The 26,825-nt window shown below is 44.6% G+C and overlaps 1 long non-coding RNA gene across 1 annotated transcript in view; it reads right to left on the bottom strand.

Moving 5' to 3' along the window:
- LOC138067117 (uncharacterized) overlaps positions 1 to 26,825 on the bottom strand; it is a 248,822-nt gene that overhangs the window by 57,227 nt on the left and 164,770 nt on the right. The window contains exon 3 of the long non-coding RNA XR_011140783.1: positions 12,246 to 12,388. This is a non-coding gene — a long non-coding RNA (uncharacterized lncRNA). The remainder of the gene's footprint in view (positions 1 to 12,245; positions 12,389 to 26,825) is intronic.

Genomic DNA, 26,825 nt, shown 5'->3' with positions numbered 1-26,825 from the left:
CACCGTTAATATGAAAGATAACGCATAACCCTACAGTCTCCCTTGTGGGTAGATAGCTTAGTTCTGGTGGTGGCAGTGCGACATTAACCCCACTGGAGACTTCATGTGCTAACGCTGTCCTGTCAGCTATTGAATACTGTGTGCCATGTGTGAATTGGAGCATATTTGGAAAGAATGAGAGCAGGAGAAAAAAAAAAAAAAGATGAAAATATTTTCCAAAAGGTCATTTTCAACAAGTTCAGTGTCCTGCTACAGGACGTGTATACCAGTCTCATTACTACGTGCATATCTTCCCTTCCAGCTTTGCCTCTGCAAGAATTTTCATTTTAAAGAGCTACTAAAAAGTAGCTCAAGGCAAATTCTTGTTTCACATATGGAACAGCAGGAAGCCAACCTTTATTTTAAAGCAAAATGAACGCGGAAATTAACTTACATGTCAAGTTCCAAGGCTTAACTTTGCAGTGATCGCTCTGGAATTTGCATATATTTCTGTTACGTCTCTGTTCGCTATCGGGATGCCCAGGCTTCTGAAGAAGGCAGCTTAAAACTAACCTACATATAAACGGGCTCTTCCCCAGTGCAGCTGCCTGTGGGGTGGAAATTTCAGAACAGTTCAGTGGAAGTGGCTCCCTGCATCTAATCCGAACTGTCTTAAGCAGAACGGAAAATCTTGCCTTTAAACCTGCAGGTGGCTGAATACTGTATCAATAAGCAACAGGAGAGAAGAAGTGGAGGAAAAGGAGCAACTGCAAAGGAGGAGAAAAGGGGATGTCTTTCGCTTGATGTTTGTTGAGATCAGGATATCACGGTGCTACGACAAGGTAAAAATAACATAAAGGGGAAGCGGAAAGAAGCAGAGGCAGAAAACAAAGTGCTTTTTGAGGTTATTTTCTCAAGATCAGTTGTCGCTTATTTATTCCATGCACTATTTATGGGGTAATAACTGAGACGTTTGCGAATTGGAAGGACCGTTTACATCAGGCATAACAGCCCGGTAGAGAGAGAGGCTATACGCAGGCAGACATGGAAGGCTCTGCCTTCAGTTCCAGGCCCGTAGCATTTCTCCTGATTTGGAAGGGGAGCTGTACATTTCTTTTTTAAATGTTAGAAGCTGTAGTTTAGGAGGTCAGTGCGTGGCACAGCCTGGGGGTCTACCCCGTCATCCCCAACGTGTGCAGTACCTTGTGTGGCAGAGCGGGGGGACGGGTTTGAGACACGTGAAGGCTCCCTCAGTCCTTACTCTGTTGTACTCCTGTCCAAAAAGCCCCGTAGGTCAGAGGTTCCAGCGTTTCTCCGGAGGACGAGGAAGAGGGAGAGCCTTACCCCTGGGCTCCAGCTCCCATTCCTTCCTAAAGGCTTGTTCTGCCCAGTGACGTTAACAGAAGATTTGCCTCCCCAAAAACAGAGGTTGCCATGAAGCCATGGGCAGCCAGGGATGGGCAGGCCAGGCTGGGGAGCTGACAGAGCCAGGCCTCCGTTTCCATTCCTCCCCCCCTCCCCCTCATTTCTGCAATGTGCCAGCCTACACATTGGAGCTGGCACAGAGGGAAAGCAGTCTGTGCCAGAAAACAAGTCTGGTGCAGATTATTTCCCTGCTGGAGCAACGAGGAAGCCATGGAGACTTTGGGAGTCGCAATATGGTTCCTAACCCTGCTCCTGCTGCAAGGCGGTCAGGCACGGCTTCTTAGCGGGCTGGACTGTAAGGGCAGCGTCCGGCCCCGGGGCTGGCAACGGCGAGAGCAGCATCGGTGCTGCGCTTCGGTGGCGGCTCGTTTCCTACGGCTCTAAGGAAGCACTAAGGGCTGAATGCTACATCCAGGGCACATTAGAGTCAGACACTGTCCTAGCACCCTCTAACTTCTGCCCCAACACCAGAGCGACAGATGGGGAGACTCTATGGCAGAGAGAAAGAGAAAAAAAAATTAAAAAAAAAACCCCAGGCTTTATATAGGATGAAAGAATAAATTTTCCTCTTGGCACAGTGACAGAGATAGCATAAGACTTGGATGGCGTTTGCTCGCCCTTCACCTAGGGCTCATCAAGTGCATCCCAGGTATCAATCTGGAGAGGTTTGGGTCCTCTCCAGATGGGAAGGACCATTTTCTGTAGCACAGCTGGAAGAAGAAATAGCGAAGGAGAATGGAGTGGAAATCTGAGAGTGCAGCCAAGACACCGTTTGATTTTCTGCACTGCCCTATGCGTGCGTGTCCTACATTTTGTCATATTATTCCCCTCCAGAGTAACACGTGGACACTGTGTGTGTATCTACACAGACGTGCTTTTGAACAGGGGACCTGCACACCTCTGCCTTGATATGGGGTCAACCACTGCAAAGCTGCATTCAGGGTCTTGCATCTATAGGTACATTATTAACCCATGCAATCAGCTCAGTCACACATACAAGCTGCTTACGAATATGCGTCTTCCTTCCTTTCTCTCTGCGGGGCTGACAAGTCTGTGACGCGTGGATCCAGGGAAATGACATTTTGCCCACCGGCTGACTCCAGAGGGCTAAAGCTCAAGCAACTGCTTCTAGCCTCAGAGCCCTCAGTCCCTGGAAGCAACCCGTCCGAATGCGCTGCTTGGACAGTGCCTTAAGCTGCTGGGCAGGCACAGCCAGCATTTTGTGTCCATTACTCATCTCCCCAACTGACTTAGCAGCAGTGCTGATGTATTCATTTCTCTGTGTTGAGGAGTCAGGGAAGCAAACAAGGCTTTTGTGAAAGCCCAGAAGAAAAAAAAAAAGGCAATGACCTTGCAACAATTTTTCACGTGCCTCTGTATCAATCATACATGTCCTGCCCTCATAAGCTAGAAAAGCAGCGCTAATACTAATATTGATGATGCTGTCAAGCCTTTACAATAGGCGTGTGACAGCACCATGTTAGCCCGTGATACAGATAGTCCAGGCAATCAATAGCTTGAAAAGTCTCATATGGAAACAGCCACACAGTCCAAGTATAGAAGATGGGGTGTAAAGTGTTTTCGTTCTTCTTTCTAATCCTTGCAAGGATTCATGCTTGAGGGAGTTAACCACCTCAAAACTGCTAGAAATAGGCTTATTTTAATGAGAGCAGACCAAAGCAGCATAGCCCTGTTCCTACCAACGAGCACGGGGAATTGAGAATTAGCAGCGCTCTGCTGCGAAAAGCAGCTGAACGTAAAGAAAAGGACAATAACAATCATACTACGTTTCCAACTTAAAGGCCTGGGAACACTGTCAAATTTGCTTGCGATTTGCGGGTTTTCCTCATATGAGTCTGTGAACTAACAGCTCACCTTAGCAAGAAGCCTGTCTCTGCTCTAAATGCAGGTGGCTTCATTACCCTATCAAAATATTAATAGCGGTGTTATAAGATCAACATTTGTTTTGCCAAGAGCAATGAATAATACAAACAGTACCGCCTAAAATCATGATTATTTTATTTAGATCAGAAGCTGAGAGCCACCCTCTGATCCTGTGCCAAAACTGAATGAAAATGAAGTGCATTTCAAGCTGGTGAAAGGTAATGGATACAAAGGCACAGAGAATGACCTGCTCCGTTTATCAACAGAATACAGAAAGTCAACAGCAGCACCGCTTCCCCCCAAACTACATCTACCAAATATGCCGGGTTTTTCTTTCATTTCACCTTTGGAGCATGTGTACTGCAGAAGCTGAAGAGTGCTTGCTTCAAGCAGAAACAAGTTTTTTTGGTTTGCTTCTTTCCAAAAGCAGTGACCCAAAAACTCTATCATTAGTAACAATAATTAAAAGGTGCCATAAGAGGGAGCGTATGGATGATTGCCACTAAAAGGAACATTCTCATTAATTTATTACAGATTTTTAACTTGGCTTCATTAGGACATGTCTGTTGAAGGCCATTTAGGACTCTGGGGATATTCCTGTACTTTAGATCCCCTCCATGTTGTCGGGAAGAAGGAAGGCAAGAAAGATTTGTTGGCTAGTGTACAGTTTTGCATGTGTAGCCAGGGAATTTATCATTTTGTCAGTCTTCTAGCCAAGAAAAAGCGGCCTCTTGAAATCAAGGATGCGATTGACTGGGTAGCCATTTAAACGTGAGCATCAAACACTGGTCTCTCTAGTATGACAGAATTTTAAACTATCTTTTCTTCCCTCTGTAATCCTGCCAACCTGTGAATGACCACAGAAAGTTCTCGAGAATCTGGAGTGGGAAGATTTCTCAGCGAGGTGCTGTACATGCTGTCATGGCATGTTTGCCATTAGCCTGCTTTCTTTGTACCCCAATTGTGTGTCACCTGGAGGAAGCCATTCTTTCATTGGCTTTCTCAAATTCTTCTATACTCATCTTTCTGCTCTGCACACACGATTTTCGGAAGAGTCGCTCCATAGCACAAGCGGTCCTTCTGACGTTCCCACTCTCACAAACATACCAGCCTGCACCGCACACAGATTAGGTTATTGCAGTGCCGCTGTCCAAATGCTCCGTCATTCCTTGTCTGATGATTTCTTCTTCCCCATCCTGCAGGAGGCTGCCTTAGCATTTCTGCCAGTGGAAAACATACAGGGTGGTGTTGCAGCTGCCCCCCTCTAATGGATAAACCATTGGGGGATAATTTTGTTTAGAATACTGTAAATTCTGTGCCAAGCTGAATTCAGCAGTAGAGTTTAACAGAGTAATTTAGAGAGATCTAATCAGATCTCTTAGGCTCAGCCCAAATGGAGAACTTGCACTGTTTACAGTAGGACTCATAAAAGGCATCACAAAGGTGCTTGCTAGAAAAAACTGCTTCTCCTTCCTTGGGAGCACTGATGAGAACTCCTGAAGGTCTAACCCAAGCTTTAAGAGTTGATGATGAACTTGGTGATGGTTGCTGGGCTGGCAATTTTGGAGTCCGAAGTGAGCAGGTATAACCCAGTGAAATTGCTATAATGCCTAAGAGCGTATCCTGTCCTCAAACTTGAAGAAAGAAGCAAATGGCTCGATTCCTTTAGTTTATCCTTTCAGTTCTTTTTATAGTTCCTTCCTCCTGCTTATTTCATCTACTGCTTGCATTTGGGTTTCACATTAAAACTCCAGAAACTCAGAAAATGTTTGCACTATGCCAGTCTTTGTTTCACCAACCATAAGGAACTCGACCTCATGTGAACAAGTCTAAGGAAACAAGGTGACCATCTCTGCATGGCACTTGGGCACCTGATTCCTTTAAGCTTTTTTGTAGAAACCTGCTTCATTGAATCTTTTTGATTAAAAAAAAAAAAAAAAGCAGCCCTACAAACAATAAATAACAATGAGCACTTGGGAGAAGTTCCCTTGTTAGACAATACCCATAAAGCAGAGTTAACTAATAATTAACAAACTTAGCAGATACTAAGTATGCAGCAGCCCTCTCTAATGGAGCAGAAGACAGGGAAATATTAAAGAAGTGCTAACAGCTGGCTTGTTAATACTCTGAGAGCCAATTTCTTACATAAGACACAAATGGGAAGGCAGAAATGTAATTAAAGTCTATTTTAAGGTAAATGGGAGAAAAATACCTCATGAATCGCATCGGTTATTATATGGGTATTTTGTAACTATTGGTCTACCAAATGTCCCCGGTTGCCTCCTGCCCTTGCCCAGGGTAGGTCTGACAGCACACCGAGAAAGAAAATGTCCTGGCCTGCTTCTCAGGTACTACAAGGAGCTTTCAGCACAGGGAGCTTGTTAAAATAAGAGGAAAACCGCTCTCAGAAAAGACGTAGACACAGGGAAGCTTTTCAGCAGATGCAGGCTGTGGACCGGCCCTACTAAGCAGATAGGAAAATACTAGCACTCCTCGGCCATTTTTTCAAAGGCCATTAACTAAACGAAGATAAGCTGCTTGATTTTTCACAGCTACAGAGCAGCTGCAGCAGTGGCTGTGGGCTCTTGGGAATGTGAAGCAGCAGGCTTTTAAAAGCTGAAGTCCTATAAAAGCAAGACTTAAGTCACCAAGCCAGAGGCATCCTGGGTGAGTTCCAGCCTCTGGGAGTCATGGGGGGGAACAGTGTTTCCGAAAAAAATATGCTAATTCTGTTTATCAGATTAGAAAAGATACTTTCATATCAGCATAGCTTTAAACGAAGTTGTTCCTACTTTTAAGGTACTTTTAGGAAAGCTTTGAGGCATGCACCTCTAGGGAAAATGGTTATAATTTTCTTTTTTTTTCAGCAAAAACATACAATCTATGAATTACATCTGCTTTCATTTTTGTGAGCAGCCAGCTTTGTTCCTACGTGCACTTCTCTTCTAATTGCCATCAGAAAGAAAAAGCGCAGGTCTTTCATCAGATACCATCCGGAGTGAGTTAGCCAGGTTAAATCCACCCTGAATGGTAAAAGCAAATTAATCTAGGCTGATAAGGCATGAGCCTTTAGGTGCCAGGAATCTGCTAAAGCCCCTATCTGCAGAGATTTACTCCTGCACTTCATTCCAAGAACGCAGAACTCCCTCCAGCCCAGTGCAACTTCACTTCATACGTGCACATATTGATTTTCTCAACTACAATGTAAACAAAGAAATTTCTACCTGCTGCTAACATTTTGTAGATAGCATGCAACTAAGAAGCTTACACAGCAGGAATTCTTTAAGACATCTAATATCTGCATATCACAGAATCACAGAATCACAGAATCGTTTAGGTTGGAAGGGACCTCTGGAGATCATCTTGTCCAACCTCCCTGCTCAAGCAGGGTCACCTAGAGCATATTGCCCAGGATCACATCCAGACGGGTTTTGAATATCTCCAGCAAAGGAGACTCCACCACCCCTCTGGGCAACCTGTTCCAATGCTCTGTCACCCTCACAGTGAAGAAGTTTTTTCTCAGGTTCAGATGGAACTTCCTGTGGTTCAGTTTCTGCCCATTGCCTCTTGTCCTGTTGCTGGGCACCACGGAGAAGAGGCTGGCCTCATCCTCTTGACACTCCCCCTTCAGATACTTGTACACGTATGTATTTGACCAATGTGAAACCAAAAGTACCAAGAGTCTTTCAAGGGAGGGCAAAGCATGAACGTTTTAAATAGTGAAATAAATCCAACAGAAAGAGGAACCACGAGTTCTAGATGATTGTCATGTCTAGAATATTACACTTCAGCGAGGAAAAAAAAGCCATTTCACTTCAACTTTTATAGTGTGATTCTTTACATAAATAAAGGTGTCCCCCCCCCCCCCCCCCCCCACCATTATGAGATTAACAATGTGGGGTCAGCCAGCAAGCTCAGACAAAGGCTTAGGGGAAAGTCAGACGATTGCCACCACGGTGGTTTAGCTGAGTCCATTTTATACCCCCGGGTACGGACGAGGAGCTGCCCACAGCGAGGCGTTGCTGTGTTACTGTGTCACCGAAGAGTTGCCGGACGTGCGCTCCGAGAGGCTACGCTACAGTTCTGGGAGGCAGCTTCCATCCGTTCTCAGAGCCAGTGCTGTTGGCAAAGAAACGCAGCCCAGGACGTTTGGTTTAAAGCACAAGCTAAGTGAAGCAGAGGGAGAAAGCAGCGTCCTGATACTTCTAGTTTCACATAAAGAAAAGAGAGAACACATCTCTCCTGAGAGGCGTCTCTCCCCCTTGCTAAGGAAAAGACTTGAAGCAAGAGAAGAATAACGAGCAATGCCCTATTTGTGCCTTTAAAAGGCCAAGTTGACTTGGCCCCCCAGTTGACCGCACTACGGTTTTCCTTCTCCCGCCTGCTCTCGTGCGCGCCCAACTAACTTGTTCACGGGAGCCCCGCCGCGGGCCTGTCGGTGCCGGTACGAGCACGATTTGCCGAGGAGGAGCAAGCGAACCTGTGGCGGCCCGACGCAGCCTGAGACAACATCTGGCTGCCGGAGGAAGCCCGCGCAGCGGGCGCAGGCGAGGCCGCCCAGGCTTGCAGCAAGCGTCTCTAACGGTCGGACACCTGTAGCGCCACAACCAGGGCGAGGGAAAAGACATTCATGTTTTATGACCAGGATCTAAAACAAATTTTATTGGAAACTTTTATGTTTGTAGGTTTGAGTAGTTTTTATAGAGAGGAGTTCTGAAAACTGCCATAAAATTTTGCCTTGGGGGTTATGATTACATTTGTATCTTTCCCAAACTTATATAAATAAAGAAGACAGTTTTTACTGTAGAAGCTTAAAAGGTTAGAGTGGTATTTGGTCTGTGATGAACCTTTTATAGATATGATGTTGTAAGAATTTATTCTTAAATATCAATAAAAAAATACAACTTTACATTTCTTGATAAAGCAATGGCGATTAGAAAAAGAGCTGTCAAAATTGTGGTTGCATCACCAGTGGGATCCTTTCTGCTAAAATAATGTTTTAATGAATTTTTGTTCACTGGAAACCACTCTAAATATTAACTAATTCGGATTGTTTCGGGGGAGAAATGCTCCTTCTAATAACTCCTTGTGGTCTCCTCCTCTCTTTGATGTGACATTCACTCTACCTATCTCGTTTCTGTCGTGAGTTAGTGCCTCCAGGAACCCCCATGAGGGACTGGGAGCCCATATAAATATACCTCTATAATTATGCTTATGCTCTCGGAACGAATAAGTAAGAAACGATACCTGTGTTTTACGTAGTATGTGTCAGGCTAAAAACATGGGAAGACTGTACCTTTGTAGTTGCTAGGATTCTTTAGTAAGAGACCGGATTACCAAAATGCCCTAAATGCCGCCGCTGCCCTAGCCACACGCACACAGACCGCTCTCTGGAGCCTCCTTCCAACCCGGACCGCGTGTTACCTTGGGCATGGCCGGAGAAATCCGCTTTACTGCCTGATTCCCAATTTCACACCGGACTGTTTGAAACAGGGCTTGCTGGCTAGGAACAGAGTGCCCTAAGCTACGCTATCGCAAAGATGCTGTATGCTTGTCTCTTGCCAGCTCTTGGTCAAGTGTTTCCTGTCACCCACCTCTCTCTCAGCAAGGGCAGCAGAAAGGTACAGGCACCCTGTAGCAACCAAGCGCTGAGACCCTACACTGCTCTGGGAGCTTTCTCAGTAAAACATCCAGATCTGGTGAGTCGACACGCTGCCAGGCTCCCTGAGAGAGGCAGCGCTTCTGTGTACCATGTGAAGCGTGCACCTCTTGGCTCGGAAGCTGCCGGGAAGCTTCTCCGTTAGAGAAAATCCCAGTTCCTCGAGGTGCAATGGTTCTTGCCATCAGATGGGCAGAAGGTGAGCTTCTGCGGCAACTGAGTCTGGGAACCGGCCTGCTGTGGTGTCTACTCTGCCCATAGCACCCGTCCTGCTTTTCCCATTGTGCAGGGCACCACTTTGGAAAGCAAAGAGGCAGTGGCGTGTTGACGTGCTGCATCTCCCGCCCTGCGTGGCTGCCTCCATGGCTGGCAGGCATGCCCTGCCAACCGCAGTGCCTTTCCTGGGCTCTCCACGTCACAGCTCTGAAACCTCAGTGACAAGTGCTGCTGTTGCTTGGGTGTGCGCAGCCCTGGTTTCCTACCGATGCTTTTTAATGGCCTGTGATCAGGCTGTACGTCTGCACTTTGCCTAGTGTTAAGTTTATGGTATCATCCCAGTGCCAAAGGACCTAGCTTCTAAACATGCCCTCTGCCTTTTTCTGGGGACCTGCCAGGGCTCCCTAGCAGATGCTATGGGCCCCTGGCTTTGCACTAAGTACTGCTCCTAGCCTCCTCCTGAGCAATTCCTCTGGTAACCATACTTGGTACAGAAGATTGCAGCAATTTGGGAGTGGTGTTTCTCATAAGGCTTCCTTTGCTTTTTCACGTGCCTCCTCTCAGATGTCTAAGTGCTCCCAGTCCGTATTCAGCTGGAAACAGAGAGCTTCCCTCCCTGCCCATCAACATTCAGATGAAACGTATCTCCCAAAAGGTACGGCAGGCAAATCCCAGAGTGGCTCAGCTCCCTGCAGGGATGCTCGAGAGGCTGCAAAACAGCAGCGACTAACTTGAAGTCAGTGGAGCTGTGTTAGACCATTTTGTAAGCCTTTCAAAAACTCCATCCACCTGTCTGCCCACAAACGCGGAGCACTCGGAGAAAAGTGTGGCAGATGTTGGAATCTCCGCTTTCTGCTACTAGACAATTCACGCACTACAAAACCAACAAGAAGTCCTACCACTAGTAACGGTAACAGTTGAAAGCTATGTACCGTGACAGAACAGTCTCTCCTGACAGAAATACAGCTTTTCACATGCAGTATTGTTTTTCACATGCATAATTGTTTTCTACTGTATCTGTAAAAGTTTCTAAGCGCTGTAAAACTGTTCAAAGGCAAGCAAATAGGAAGAGGAAGAGAGAAGGAGTGGGGTTTTAGCTCTGTAGTTAACATAAACAACAGCACACTGTCAAACCATGTATGCTAAGGGAGGCAAACCTCTGCTAAAAGGCAGGTGTCAGACAGCAACATATGTGAGGCCTGGTTAAAGCATCACCACAGTATTGACTGGGTTTATAGTACAATCTATATAATGGCAGCTTGTCTTGGAGCAAACATAGGCTGGGCAGTAACGGATATCTAATCCTCATACAGGCATATTAAACTGCAGTATTGCTCTACTCCACCTTCGAGAGGGAACACATTAAACATGGCGAACAGTAAGAAAAAGTCAGTAAGGAGTCCAGCCTACAGAAGCGGATGAGGAGAAAGAACAAGAACCAAAACCCCAAAATAATACACTAAAATGTAAAGACAAAGCACCTTTATCCTTACGCTTTTGTGAGCATCTTACCGCATAACTTTAGTGATCTGCCTCAATGGGTATACACATGTTTCTCTATATACCTCCCTAGCAGTTCTGTTTTAAACTACTGTACTCTCCCCTCCACCCCCCCCCCCAAAAAAAAAAAAAAGAGCAGAGCCTACTGAGGGTTCCTCCTGTTGTCAGCTCAGGATTTTCTTCTCAACACAACAGTTGATACTTAAGTTCCATTTTGTAGCCCCAAGCATGGGAAAAAGCAGAAAATGAGTTTACAAAAGCAAAGAGCAAGAAGGAGAACCACCAGATGATTTCTTCCTCACCTGCTATTATGGCACCAATCGCTTTGTTGCTGGAGGACCTGGATACATGCATGCCTTGCGGGGCATCCTACAGCAGGAGCGCGGACCGCGGTAAATGACTTTTGTTCTCCGTACAAAGTGGCGTCGTACGTTCAGGCTCTTTGTCCTTAAAGGCTGCTCTAAACTCCGAACATGGTGGTTTCTGAGCACGGGACCTTTCCCGTGTCCCCCTGCTCCCTCTGAAAAGTTGCTGGGCTCTGTGCTTCTCTTGATTCATGCCACATGTTTTCCTGCGCTTCTCCTCCCTTCCTCTCCTCCCCTGTGCCTGCACACACCTGCACCTGCACCAGAGCCAACTACCCCCCAAAGTTCAGGAGCGACAGCAACACAAGAGCAAACACTTCCAGAAGCACTTTGTACCAGATAAAATGAGCACTGTGACGCATCTCAGGGGAGGGAGGTAAATCACAGCGGCAGAGGTAAATCACAGCGGGAGGGTTAATACACTTATTTTGCAAACACGGAACAGATTGTTTGTAAAGCAAACACTTGAACACCGGAAACTAGGACGAGTGAACCACTTTCTTTCCTCAAACAGAACAATGATAGGATTTGAAATTTCAATAAAAAGGATGCTAATCTTGTTTATTGCAAATAGGATGATTAATTAGAGAGGAAATCTCCTTCAAAGCATTCAGTGTAAGCAGTTCTCTCAAGTCTCTGCACAATATATGGCACAGCGGGGCAGCGTGCACTGCATTAGCACAGATACACGCTACCAATCTGAGCACCATGTGAATATATTCCCAATAAAGCCTGCTTATTAAGCAGTGTTCAGGTCCTTATGAGGTTATGCGGTCTCGACCATGCACCTCAGTGAAACCTTTTGCCCACAGATACGTTAACAGAAAATAAATTGGAGACATTCTTTCAAAAATACACATTTTAAGACAAATATTCACAATGAATTACTCCCCTGAGTAACTGGTCATAGCAACAAGGTAAAATGAAAGTCTTAGAATTCAAATATAACATCAAGAACACATAATGAGGTGGAGCACAAAGCAGCTCTCTTTTTTTGCTCCCCTCTCCCTTCTCTTCATTTCCTCTTAAGCAAACCCTGCTTAAAACGAAATCCTGTGTTCCAGCCATGGGAAAAGGTGGAGATCACAGAATTCCATTGGGAAACAAAATGTTTACATCTACTGGAGACAATTTATTCTGGTTTGACTTCATTTTTAATAATTATCCTTTCACCTGACACAACGTTCCTTGATAAGTAAGATGTGAGTATTTCTTACCTCGCAGCCTGCCTCTCCTACTTTGCACCTCGACTGCACCTCTGGCTGGCAGGTTAAGGGCCATGCTACATCACTGCTGATACAGCTGGACTGCAGTATCCATTGCAGAGCAGACAGCCGGTACACAAGGCACTGTAGTATCCCTGCAAAATAAGTGTGAAAGGTTGAACCTAAAATGTTCTAACATTTCCTGATCAAGAATTTTCCACCGTGTGAGAGATGTATCTGTATTTTAACTTTTTATCTTGATGTGAGACAAAAATACATTTTGAGCCCTTGAGGGTGGCATGAAAACTAAAATTCCTTTCATGCTTTCAGTAATATTCCTTCTTTTCCCGCCACCACCTCTCCATCCTTTATGCCTTGTCTTCTCAAAATGTAAGCCCTAGAAAACCGAGCCGATCTATTGCTGTGTTTTTGCAGAGTACCTATTCTTAGCAGGCCTCCAGGCACTACGGTAATACAACCAATAAATAACAGGAAATACTACATCTGGTACCTGGCATTCAGGCTATTAATTAAGGTCTATATTCTACAAAACACTTCAATATATGCCCACGCCCCACAGATATCTAAATTAAACATTTGCTAAAATGCCTTATCTAATAACAAAGATTCCCTGAAAGATTAGTTTTAGTTGCATCCTTAGGCGGCTTAACAGAGAAAGAGAATGGACAGGTATCCTTCAAATAGTACTGCGCAGCTACTTGGAAACTCAGTTACTTCACAGCAATTCAAAATTAGGACAAGAGAACTTCTCATAGCAAATTTGTTATCATTTTTTCCTCTTTCCCTCAGGAGGAACCCAGGTATTAAAGCTAGGCTGCCCATATCTAGTTAGAATACTTTTGCCCAGGAAAAGCAAGAGGCTATAAAGGCCTATTATGGCTTTCTTCTTAAAGCAATTTATTTCCTCTCCTTGAGATGTCAGGAATTACTTCAAACAAGACATTCCTCTTGTTTCTAAATCTTATGTTGATCCAGTCAGGAAACGGCAGTAGTAGCATGGGAATTTGGGAATTTAGGTTGACAATCACCACACACATAGCAGATGATGAAAAGCAAATGCTGGCATCTAAAAGCTCATGAGAATTAATCTGGCTTAAAATTATTCACATGAAGTATTACCTGAGGAATTAGAGATAGTATATTTTTGTTAAAAACCTTATCTGTTTTCAGCCTTCCTAGCTGAAGGAAAACATGTTAAAATCATCACGTAATTTATTTGTTATGAATTGTCTGTTCAGGTCTTCGTACAGGTAAAAACTCCTAATTGTTTGAACCAAAGGCTTAAAAATATGCCAGGGACAACCGGCAATGATGTCAAGTTTCAACCCAGGCAAAAGAAAGATTAAAAAGAAACTCAATCCTAGTAATTCAAGGTTCCTTAGAGTCCTTTTCTTTCTTTCTTTTTTTTTTTTAAAACAAGAACTGGTGTAACTTTGATCAAATGAAATCCAGTTTTAACGACATGTTGTGGGGACCTTTTTGACAAACAAGTGTTTGTCAAAACTGGAGCTGCATTTGCAGCTCACTATTTCCTGAGCACCTCTAAGTAGGGGCAGCAATGTGGAAAAGGTAGGGATGGAGAGTGCTGAACTGAAAACCTGAGCCTTCGGATCTGAAAACACTCGTTTCAAAAGAAAGGAAGAACTAAAGTGTCGCTTAGCCGCACAAAATGAGCGCTATCATTTTCTTTCCACAACAAAACCAGATCAAATCGCAGAAGGCGACAGAAAGCATGAGGGCTCTCCTCCCAATGGATTCAAACTATTCAAAGAATACAGCAAAAAAAGCCTCACAGCTCCATTTGCTGTCCCCCTCAGCTCCCGTCTCTTCTCTCTGCAGAAGCAATGAGGCAGTGGAACGAGTCACGACACCTTATCTTAGAGGCCTTCTGCCTGGGCGCAACGTTAAGCGGGGCAGCCCCACTGCTGAAGCCTTAATGGATGGTGAGGCACGAGAAGGTGGGCTGTGGTCTCTGGGGCTGGAAACTGCGACCTTGAGCTGTGGCATTTTGCCAAGCACACTTCTGTGGCAGGAGAAGGAGTATCAGCTTGCCCCATGTCTGAGGACTTCTCTTTAAGTATTACAGCCTGCAAACATGCATGACTGGTGGAAACGCTCCCTTGCCCTTGTCTCCTACCTCCCTAAGACAAAGACTCAAAACTTGACTGAAGGCTATTCCTGTAAACTCTTGTAGATACCCTTAACAGCATATTTTACATATATTGACTGGGCTCAAAGGACCGTAGCAGCTAAATATTGCCCAAGGGTAAAAAGAGTTTCAGAGACAGTGGAATATTGCCAGAAGCGGGAGGCTGAAGGCAATATGCACAATCAAAGGAGCTATTGTTACCTAAGGCGATTTTACTGCTGCCCTCTCCAGGGACACTCAGTGTTTGTTTACCGTCCTTAAAGTGTTTCCCTGGATGCTGAAGACTTTCTTCGCGCAAGGTCTTTGTACATAAACAACACCCATCTGCACAGAAACTTTTAAACATGGAAGCCTTTACAGATGGCGCAGCGACGAGCTTGAGTTGCTACCCTGAGATTTGCCACTAAAACTTGAATCCGCACAGACCAACCGTACAGTGAATCTGCAGTCATTTATTAGAGATCGAGCCACATGATCTGACACGCGCCAGCAAACATGAAAGGACGCAGCGGAGTATGCAGGGCTTGCATTTAGGGTCTTGATCAAATTGGTAATCGGAAACAGCACCATATAGCAGCACTGCTACCTTTGCACCGCTTTCCTCTGCCGTGGATAGTGGAAAGGTTGCAGTCCTACGGCTCAAAATAAGAGAGAAAGGCAGTTTGTTGAGAGGAAGGAGAGGGAGAGGCACTGTGGGTGCTGGCTCTCACGTGTCCTGGCCTGTTGGCTGGGAATACTCCTGTTGGGCTCCAGTGGTGATCAGGGCTTTCTAAGGACAGACACGCTGTGCTCATGGGACTTACTTCTGTGCACCTGAAAACACAACCCCACGTGCTAATACATGACTCCTGATGTGGACACCCTGAGGCTTTCTAGTGACGAAATACAGAATTACTCCATTTCTAATAGGCCAAAAGGCTTACTAGGTGGACTAACCCAATCTTTTGATTTTGATTACATAGGGCCATATACTTTTGAAGCAGTGGCTTGGTACTCCCTGTTTCTGTGAACTACTGCACTGCACAGCAGAGGAAGCTATGGAGACTTAGAAGGGCAAATCTTAACACTGGCAGGCAAAGCTTAATATCAACGGTCTATTTTCTCAGTTTACTACACGTTTTAATAAAGCCTGACTGCTAAGGCAGTCAGCAGCCTGCATAATTTAGCTGTACGTGAAACCCAACAAAAGCATTTTCCATTGTGTCCCCGCAAACGCCAAACCTGCATGCACTTTCTTAATGGGAGAAAAATGATTTTGCTTTTGTTGCAGATGCATCATGGGGACTGCATCGTTCAGCTAGCAAAAGGGGTGTTTTAGTTAACCTTTAGGTTTTCCTCATTAAACTGAGTAGCTGTCACTTTTTTTTTTTTTTTTTAATTCATGCCTTTGAATTCATTGCGTGATGACAGAGAGCTAAAAGCAGATCTACTCTGTGGCATATAAAGCACAGTCCAAGAAGAGTCAATTCTTTTACAGGCTTGCTTTTTTTTTTTTTTTTGTTAGGTCACCTCTGATTAGTGTTGTCACTTAAAAACATCCAAAATAATCAGGATAATGACTTAAAGTCACACTCCCACTTTATCCCAGAGAACCTCACAAGTGATGCACGAGGCATCAGCTGGCAGAGCTGCCTTGGGAAGCAGCTGACCCACAGCACTGGCTCACTGCAATCGGCAGTGGAAATCGGGCAGCGACAGCAGTGGGGGGAGGGAAGGAAGACCCGTTTCTCCCACTGATCATGAGTGGGGGCAGATGAGGCAAAGCGAATGGCATTACCCTACTGGGGAGGTGCCCAGAAAAGAGAGAAACTGGAACTGCCAAAGAAACCAAACAACAACCAAGACAAAGCCTGCAGAATGCCTTCACCCACTGTCAAGTTACTTCTTTTTTAAAAAAAGAAAAAGCTTGCCTTTTGATCCAGGCTTGCTTAAAATATTTGTCATGTGCTGTGCAACATCCCGAGCCCAGACCTCAGAGAAGCCAGCCAGCAGGCTGAGAGGAGACATGCACGTTTTCAGATCTACCTCTGCAGAACATAAATCCCAAAACGAACTGCTGAGTTCACAAACTCAGCACCAGCTAACCACGCTGGCCATTTCCACAGCAGTTTCAGAAGACCAAAACAGAGACACACGGTCTCAGGACACCAGCAGAAGCGTTTGGATGAATCAGCCTCGTTTCCCTCTAGTCCAGCAGAAGCGTCCGTGCCCCGAGAGGGAAGGAAACGCAGTGGAACGAGGATGTTCAGGGCCCCCCCCCCCAACTCCTCTGCTGCTTACCACTGTCCCTGTCTCATTTCAGAGGGATTTTTACTCCTTGTAACCACACACAAGAGGCGCAGGCTGGGGCTGTGTAATAGGGCTAAGGGGGCCGAACTGTGTGGCAGCGATTACTTCATGCACAGCCATCGTAGACAAATTGTTAGCGTTGCGCAGGAATTCTTGGAAGGCCTCTACAGCACGGCTAGCGACTGCAGCCAGCCTCCGCCAGGTCTGACTCTTGGACTCTTCTGGTCTCTCATTTTCTCACACGGGGTGTGCAGACAAGATGATGAAAGCCTCAGGGAGGAATTTTTTGCCAGCGTGTATCTTTCTATTATTGTCACAGGTTGGCATCTCCAAAGAGCAAGGAGAGGGTGCCAAGTTTATTACTACCCAAGTTTTATAATTTACAACCTGCACAACTGAAAGCTGAAAACATAGCAATTTTGCAGGGTAATTCTGGGAAGTAACCATCCTACAGCACCAATTATTAAAACCACTCACACACATTAAAGCTATAAAGATTAAAAATATAGCACACTTGCCATTAAATATGAATGAAATCATGTAATATGTATTATGTACCAATGCGATGGCCAGCCGCATGTGCTTCAGCACAACCCTATGGCAGAACTGCAAACCCTAAGTCCCAAATCAGCACGCATTTTGTCAAAGCCGACGAACAAGTTTGTCATGCAAAATAAACACAGATGTTCCAAGCACTGACTGTAGCTTTCAGGCAATGGCTAGGACCAGAAAGTGCTTTAGGAAAATATGCCTCTCAGTAAAAGTCTACCGTCTCTGCACACACTGTACTTCAGCATCAGCTGAGGCAGGATGAGTCATTTAAAGGGCATATCCTGTTGTTGTTTTTAATTTGGTTTGCTGTTCATTGTATTTTTCCTCAATACCCTGTCTTGAAACGTATTCAAATGGCTCCCCATCCTGATGTGCCTGGCATGCTTTAGTGACACAGACACTCTTTTCCATGTTGCTTGCTAAATCTGCTTCATGTTTTAGAAAGGCTACAGTTTATTAGCACCTCAGGCCTTGCTTTGCTTTTTTATTGTAATTGTTTTCCTCTTTTCTCTCATTCAGCTCTCCTGAGAAATGAATCATTTTTCTATTGTGCTACACACAGGAACATCTTTCAGTTTTTCTATTGCAAGCAATTCCCTTGGCTTAGGTACACGTATACGCCTGTACTAACGCATGTGGACCTAAATATGCACGCACCACCCATGTACAACACTCCATGGTTTTCTCTCAACTTTCACCCCAGCTTTAATCTCTTTCTAGATAAAGGCATAGCCAGTGTTTCCAGGTAGATCTAATATTTATCTTAGCCAGGAGAAAAAAAAAAGTTAGATTCTGCCATAAATTTTCTTCTTTTGGTAATACATAAGCCTCTGTACTTGTAGCAAGCAATAAAATGGGCTGCCTGACTTGGTCTCTGAACATTAAATTCTTTAGCTTTAAGGAAGAAAGAGATGGTCTGGCTATAAAAAAACTCCAAGCAGAGTTTCCCTTCTTGGCCACAAGCTAGTGTGGGACTGCGATGGGCTGCTTTATTCTCTGCCTTAGTTCTGCAGAATGGGAGTGATTTCTCTAGGGCACTATGAAAACAAGCCCATGGGAAAAGGGGGGGCTTTTGGACAGCCGGTTAGCGAGGACCGTATTAGAACGACCTTCCTGCACTGAAGGATTCTTCTGATCAGTTCCCCGTAATCCCACAAAAACAAGTTTTTCAGCTAAATAACCCAGTAAACTAGTCAGATTTTTGACTTCACAGCATGACTTTAGGCCTTTTCCCTGAGAATATGGATTGTATGTGTTCAAACATGTAACACTGGCATCTCTGTACCTGTTCAAACACAGTACTAAACTGTTACACTGTACTCTGTATTAGAGGGCAGCCGCCTCTTCCAGGTAACGAATGACTCTATACATACTAATAGGAGAAAAGCTGAAGCGTAATTTGGCTGCAGTTATCATGTAAACTATTATTGCTGAAGTTCACAGGCATATTTAAATTATTCCCAAACACATAAAGTCGCTCTGCATTCCAGGGGGGCTGATGCACCAGAAGTTGAAAGTACATGCAGGAGTCCCTCCTGCAGGTCATTTCACCTCTCTGAGCTGAGAGGGTAGGCTTTTTTGCTCCAAAATTCAATGCACACCGAGTCCAGTCCAAGGACAAGGGGTTCGTTCTGTTGAAGGATGGGAGATGATACTCCTCCATAATACTTTGCCTTACTGTTTACAACCCTGCTCAGAGCAATCCTATGACAAGGAGGAGTGTGGTAGTCAGTTGCTGGCAAGTGCATCTCGGTACCTGTTTAAAAGGTCACTACACACTTTGCATAAAACAGAAGTAGACAAAATATAGTTGCTGAGAGGTGAAACTCCAACCGCTGCCCACTGCAGCAATTCCCAACGGTAAGCTTTGCAGCGTGCTTCAAAGTGCACCGGTCTCTGGCTTTTGCAAAGCAAAGAACACGTCAGGGAAAAAAGGGAAAGCCCACCCCACTGCTGGCCCCTTTCGAAAGGTCCTGCGTGCCTTTAGGGCTTTGCCTGTGGCTGTTCTGATCCCTCCTTAGCTTCCTCCATTTCCCAAGTAACATCAAATTGTACCAACCCATTACCATGGGCAGGCACTACAGCACTTAACAATGTGTGAAAGGCACTCTGGTACCTTTGCCTTGCATAAGAGCAAACTAATAAACTAGAGTTGCTTCAAAAATGGGAAACGTTCTGCAAAGAAGATCGCATACTCTTTTCTTTATCAGTACTTGTAATACTGAAAACAACATTCAGGATGTGCTATGGTTAACATCACCCCCTCCTCCCCTGCCCAAGAATTAGTAATGACATTCATGACTATATTATTGCTTTAACTTGGAATAGCATCTCCAGAAGTCTCTGAGTTTATTCACCCTAAACATCCTCAACTCATCTTAATGCTCTTCTGACCATTTCAGCCCCTTGATTTCAGTTTATACAGAGTGCTGGGAACCGGACTAGCCACAAAGTGGCACGTGTTTGCATCTTTTGACCCTGCTTTCAGCCAAATGTACACAGGATGGGATGTAACGTCTTCATTTGCCCTATCCTAACTTGGCAGAAAACGGGTGGGAACACTTGGCGTTTGAAGGAAGTCAAATTGTTTGTGTAAGTGCGGGCTCTCCTCACAGGTCTAGACTGCACAGTCCAAACTGATAAGGAAGCTACTGCGCTCTTTTCAGTCACCGAGAGGCACATGCGGATAGCTGCAGGGAAACTGGGATGTTAGCGTCCCAACGGGAGAAACGGTGTCTGATCTGACGGTAGGTACTAGTTCATCAGAATTAACTATATAAGGACATATATAGATGCAATAATCCATGAAGCTCTTTCCAAATCAAGTTATAAGACAATCTTACACTGAAAATGTTTTTCAGGGATTAGGATCTACACGTTAATTTAAAAAACCAATGCCCAAAATTCGCACAATCCTACCGAACTCCAAAGAACGCTTAAACAACTGTCCAGTCTCTGGCTGAATTCTAGCTTTTAGTCCTGACCGGGCTCCCAAACCAGTAACACGTTAGGCACACAACGAGCTCGCGCACATGCTAAGCTCAGTACCTTCATAAACATCCTAATTCTGAAAAGCCCACTGGCGTAACTACAGCTGTGAGCAGCGTTATTTTCAGTAGCGCGCTAAGGCCTGCGAAAGCCCTCACAGGGCTGCTGTGTTGGTCTCAGGCATTTTATATCAATGTAATTTAATTCAGTTCCTTGCCCTGGAAAAGCTTTTTTGGCATATTCAAGGTTATGTTGGTAAAACTGTCTGCACGGTGGAGATTTTTCTTCCTCTTGTAATTATGCCACAGATTCAACCTAGACAAGGACTGACAGACCTGCAAGAGGGAAACAAACCAGTTACTGTGATTTTACCTAACAAGTCAGAGCTAAGCAACAGAGCTTGAATTTCCAATATCAAGTGTCGCATTTGCCTAGAAAACTGTGTAAAATCAGCCATAGACAGAGGGCGGAAGAACAAACAAAGTTCATCAAGTAATTTCAAAAACACAAATAGTGCAGAAAACCTGGAATATTGGCTATGCACAGAAAAAGAGGTTAAATTTGTCAAGTAAATTACTCACAGTACGTTCTTCTCCCAGCTCTAGTTAGCAGGAGTGAGTTGGAGACAATGGATAATTCATTACCCACGCATCTCTGTCTGAACAGGGCAACAGAAGTCATTTGGTGTCTGTAGGCCTAATTAGGTGTCATTAAACGGACTGATGCTCATTTTCCTGCTGCACAACTGAAAAGGCAATTTGTTTGTGCGAAGCAGTTGCAGAGGTGGAGGAAGCTTTCAAATCTTTTTGTGCAACGTAAATGCAACTGGGGTTGCAAACCGGGAGCGGGAGCAAGTGGGGGTGCAGGTGCACAGACAACATGGGGCAGGCTTTGCCCACCTCCCAAGGTGAGTGCCAAGTGTGCAAGCGTGTACAGCTGCCGATATTCGGTTTGCTATTGAAAGCACTAGGCCCTGCACAAAACATACAGAAGCAGCTGAAATCTGGAGGGAAGGAAGCATAAAATCCCAACATCTGGAAAAACAACCCTCCTTAATGACATATTTCACACCTTCCTGTGTTTTATGCACTGCTTCTCATTACAAGGAAAGAGCATAAGCCAGAGCCCATTGAGGTCAAGGTAACAGTTCCTAGAGAGTCATTCAAGTACTTAAACAGAGGTGTTCAGCAGCTTTCCAGATAGCCGAGAGTACCTCAGGCATCCAAACAGAACTAGATGCTAAACACCTCTGTCTGGGCATCGGAATTGCTCCCAGAGTGGTTTCAGTGGGCCCTGGCTGTAGCTCCCCACTGCCTCTGTGATTAATTAAAACTCTGCTGCAAGATCAAGATAAGTGAGACGCTCACAACGCCTGTTTTACTAAACATTTGGACTACAGCCCTAGATGCGACACAACACAGCGTTTGGAAGCTGCCCCAATATGCCAGTTCTGCTCGATCCAGCCCTGTGGACAAGGCCTGTGTGCCGTTTGGGAATGTAGCCTAAAAAGCCTGTAGAGAAATATTCTAAACCTGCCCTATTTGGTTTTCTTTGTACCTTAAGCTTAACAACGCACCAGAATAACTGATACTGTTGTCTCAAGCTGGCATTTCTTTTCCTATGGCGTGAGGTAAATGTTTGAGATATAGTATAAGGATATGTATCAGGCAGAGTCAGCCTTGAACCTGGGGGAAGGAATGTGGCGTGAGAGATGCGTAGACAAATCGCTAGAAGCATAGATATATAAAGTTTGCACAGTCACAGCAAAGTGAACTGTCATATCATACCCATGCATATATTTAGTGATCATACTGAACCTAACCGGATGTATTTTAGGAGAACTTCCTTTTCTGTGGCAGAGTTTAAGTGCCCACACAGGAAATTACAGATTATACCCACACTCTTATTCCATTAACATAGCAGCTTCCAGACTTCTCCAGCATACGAACAGCCAGCCCAGCGCAATAGCAACTACAGCGAAACAGTCCACGAAGTAGCACCTACCACTACTCCACAGCCATGTTCCCCTTATGTGTTCCATACTGAACACGGTCAGTTGCACAAAATATTCTGGAAGAATGACCTCGAATCATTAGTGCCGAAATACGGAAAATTGTGCAACACCCCTATGGGATATACTTCAGAAAACAGTTGTTAGGAAAGAGACTTCTTGTAACCACATATAACCGATGGGACCAAATTATGCTTGCTGAAACGACATTATAGATGTCAATAACAACAGTAAATCGTTTTCTGAGGTTGGCTTTGAAGTTTGCTTCTTTCAAAAACAGGTTTGTGATGACAGCATGTCTAGTTTAGAAGGCAGCCACAGTCTGCCAAACTCAAGGCAGATATAGGTTCAAAAATCTGCAGTTTTATCTACCTTACCCCAGAATTTGTAAATCCCAAACCTAGAGAAGAACCTCAGCCTTGCATGGTAATGCATTTGTAGAAGCCAGCCCCGATGCACTGTGTATTAACATGCTGGACCCTGCTGCCAATCCACTAAAATTGACAAAATTTAGGTCCCCTTAACATTTCCCTCTCTGTTTAAAAGATCAGAGTTGCACTCATCGGGCAAGAGCAGGAGCTATGCGAAATCATACTGATCAAGAATTTGGCTGGCCTCATCATCTAAGCAAGGAAATTCAGCCAGGTAATGGACATGAAGAGGAACCTAACCCACCACAAACTCTTTGCAGTGAACCCAGGGAGCTCACAAAATGGCAAAATCTGGAAATCCCCACCTCTTCACCCATGTCCCATGAGCTTGAAAGGTGCTTCTGGCTAGGACTCCAAAAGAACTTAAAGGTGTTCGGTACCAACAGCCCACTGACACTGGATAAGGCCTATGTACTTGCCTCCTACGGGGATGCTTTTAATAACCTACTTCAGGCAAAGAGGATTTTACTTGGGACCACCCGCAAGCTTACTCCTGAAATAAGAGTGTGGGAGAATGTGACAGAGATGAACAAAGCCACTGAGGACTTGGGGGAGGAGCATAAGGGATGATTACTTGCTATTTCTCCAACTAAAGGAACTCAGCAGTATTAACTGGAACAATTGGACAGAAGGCTCAAAACATCCAGAAAGACAACCTTTACACAGGAAGTTGTGGAGGCCAAAAGGTAAAGAGATCTGAAATGCAAGTTGGCACATCCTGAGAAGTAACGTATACTGCTTAAACAGACAAGGATATGATTGCCAGCCCAGGGACACTGCAGAAGTCAAGGAAAGGTTAATCTTGGATGCAAAAGAATTCAGGAGGGGAGGCCGTTACATAGCGAGCAAGGTGCTACCACCAAATCAGGAGTCCCACTAAGTCCATGAAGCTCCCATTCAACCAAGTGAGGACAGTCTTTTGTGAGATCCCTACCAAGTAAATAATGATCTCCACACTTGGGTATATTTTCATTCAGCAATAAAGAAAAAAAAATTCATACACTTTCTTTAAAAAATGGGCTTGTGTTTCCGTTTATTTTTTCACCAAGGCACTATTTCAAACATGACCTTGATAAAAATAATAGCAAGCAGCCCTTCATATATAAGGCAGGGCAAAATTTGAGGGGGTGGAAAGAGGAGGGAAGGAATTCGGTTTGTGCGCATACAACGCAGTCAATGTCAACCTTCTTTCTGAAACCTTCCCTCTTTTTAATTTACCTCTTTACTGAGCTATATAAAGCTATATCCCTTCCTATCTCTCTCTTGTCAGACAGGACTGTATGGAGTATTTTATAGCAAGCCTCATTAGGAAAGGCAGATGCACTTCTACTGGTCTGTGACGCTTCCTCACAACCTAAAATTTTTTCATGAACCAAAACTGGGCCAAATTATGGTAATATTAATATAGGAAAAGCGCGAAGAGCGGCTGCAGATTACATTTGTGATCAAAAGGCATGAATTCCTGTCAACCTTCTGGTTGATTGGGCTGTATCGTATTTGTGCTGTTGGTGGTGGTGATTACTCCTTAAACATGTAGGGTTCAGTCAAGGCTCTGCTACATGCAGTAAACATTTATTTACAAAAAAGATGGCTCTTGCCATGAAGAACTTTTGTTCTAATGTTAGACACCACTAGTGTGGTGCACAAACATATTTTGTGATTGCTCCTCACACTGATGCTGTTTTGGAAATAAACAATATAAAAAATGTTAAACACCTTGATTTATCTGTTTTCTGCAAACATATTTGCATAATCCCATCCTTATTTTTTCCTATACATTGCTGCCTCACTCAAGACTGCAGGACTGAACTGCTCGCTACTGTTCAATATGCTGTTTCAGCGTTTGTGTTCGCTGACTTCGTTCTTCCTTTATTTACTGAACCCGTATGTAAATGCCTCTCAGGATTTGGGACTTTGAGCTTTCCAAGATGCTCTTTACTGTCATGCTTCCCAAACAAAAATGCACTTGTTACCTATTTACCCCACTGCAATGGTATGGGGTAACATTAGACCTGTTTCTCTAGAGAGGGGGATTTGAGGCTAACAGAAATTATAGTGTAAAGGTCCATTAGTTTTAAGAAACCAATTCTGGATGCCAAAAGTTCTGAATTTTTTTAAAGCACATCCTAGATTTGAAGCACAACTCTGCTTGAATGCAGATAATCAGCATTCCTGCAGAGCACGTCCAGGCAACAACCCAGGATGTGCTGACAACTGCCTGACGAGAGGTGGTCAGACAGCCTCTCCTAGGACCCCATGCCACAAGCAGGAACTGAAACTAGTCCTTCAAGACACTTTCTTTTCCTCGCAACAGCCCCCTGACACTGGGTACCATCCACCTTCTGCAACCATGGGTCCTCCTAAAAGATTCCTTAATACTGCTGCCCTGAGTGATCCCTGGCAAGGGCTCATCCTGTGCCGCAGGTGAAGGGACCTATAGAAAAATATTTTGTAGGCATGATGTACAAGAGGACCAAATTCAATCAGTTTGGGTAGGCTTTTCAAAGATGTTACTAGCTTTCACGGTTAACAGAGAACAGCTGGAAAACCCAGGAGAAGTAAATACTCTTCCTGCTTGGGTCATGTGACTCTTTTAAGCCAAGCTCTCGAGGTCGGGGGGAGGGGGGGGGTTAGGGCCAGCTCACCATTCAAGGCTGCAGGGACTTGTAACGCTGACATGCAGTCCTGTGACTGAGGCACACACGTGGGCAGCTGCCACATCCTCTCCTCTGACCTAAGTAAGGCTGTGCAACGGAAATCCTGCACTGAAAGCATGTATTGGCCATGCTGGGCACTCGCTTGCCCAGTCAGTCAGGCTCACCTGGCCAGATTCTCAGCTAGGGTGTTCCTCAGTTAACAAACTGGGCTCTGCAGAGCTGTTTTACACCAGCTAATAAGGTGGCTTCTTGGTCTTTGTTTTTAATTGCCAGCTAAACATAATCCTACAGATGTGTACTTTGGACTTGCTTCTGCGAACCCCTTTAGCTTTGAAATGACCAAGGAAAGGAGAAAATGGAAGAGCCACTTTACATTTTCTGACAGTGTTTGTATACTAACAACTCATCCATGGTACAAGGTGAGGGAAAGTGGGAGGCCCTCACCTTGCCTTTGCACTGTTTCTTGGAAAAGCTGGCCACAAAATCCAAGCAACTGTTACTGATTTCAGGAGGCAGAAGACAGCTTCCATTTTCTCCTAGCAGAGAAAACGGCAGCCAACGGCTTGGTTTTCAGCCAGAACCATACATATGGATAAAATGGGGTCACCTCCCATTCTCAGGAATTCAACATTCATGCACAGCTGTTTTAGCTGGACTGATACCAGCGCATGATGTACCAGCAAGGGTGGTACTGGATCTTTTCAGCTAAGGAAGAAACAAAAAGGCAAAAGGGAATAAATGGGATCAGAATAATATTTCTGGTCTCTCGCAGCATTGTGAAGCACAGAAATCTGGAACCCACAGTGTTAACATGTATAAGCTGCTTCGACAAGGGAATATATACTGTTAAATCTTGGGAGTTATTTAAAATGCCAGTGAGTATAATAGCAGTGCTCTGAAATAACCATTTCATCTGCCTACATTACTCTAAAATTAATGAATAATGAAGCGATGCCCTTCACATTCTCTTCCCTTTCCATTCCAAGATATATTGATCAGATGACATTTATTTAAGTTTGGGATAATGTATTAATTTCAAGATAATTATTCAATATACTTTTGTCACTGTTGATATGCTTCAATGTCATACAGGGGCCAGGGGATGAATAAACTGTTATCTGACATTGCTGGACAGGGTGCTAGAAATAAATGCAATTTTTCTCCTTGAGAATCACTGTCTTAGTATTTCTTTTTCTTTTCTTCCCCTTTGGTGGGGAGGGAGCACTGAGGAGGGGGTTCTGAGGGAGTGGAGCCAGGCGAGACAGATAACGGGGAAAAAAAAGAAAAAGAGATAGTACTGTGGGATGAACTGCTCTTTCGTTGTCACTGGGGTCAGCCTGATGCTTAGCAGAGCTGACAGAGCCCATCCTTAGTGGATGCCACTGCAATATTAACACTCATTTGGAGCAGATGTGGCTAAAAGCATGAAACATTGAACAAACAGCTGCCACAGATCCAGTGCCATTGCATGAGCACTTATGTTCTATTAATGCA

Source organism: Struthio camelus, chromosome 4, assembly GCF_040807025.1.
Source record: "Struthio camelus isolate bStrCam1 chromosome 4, bStrCam1.hap1, whole genome shotgun sequence".
NCBI lineage: Eukaryota > Metazoa > Chordata > Aves > Struthioniformes > Struthionidae > Struthio > Struthio camelus.
The sequence above is the reverse complement of the archived record's forward strand: the minus strand, read 5'-3'. Positions and strand labels throughout refer to the sequence as shown.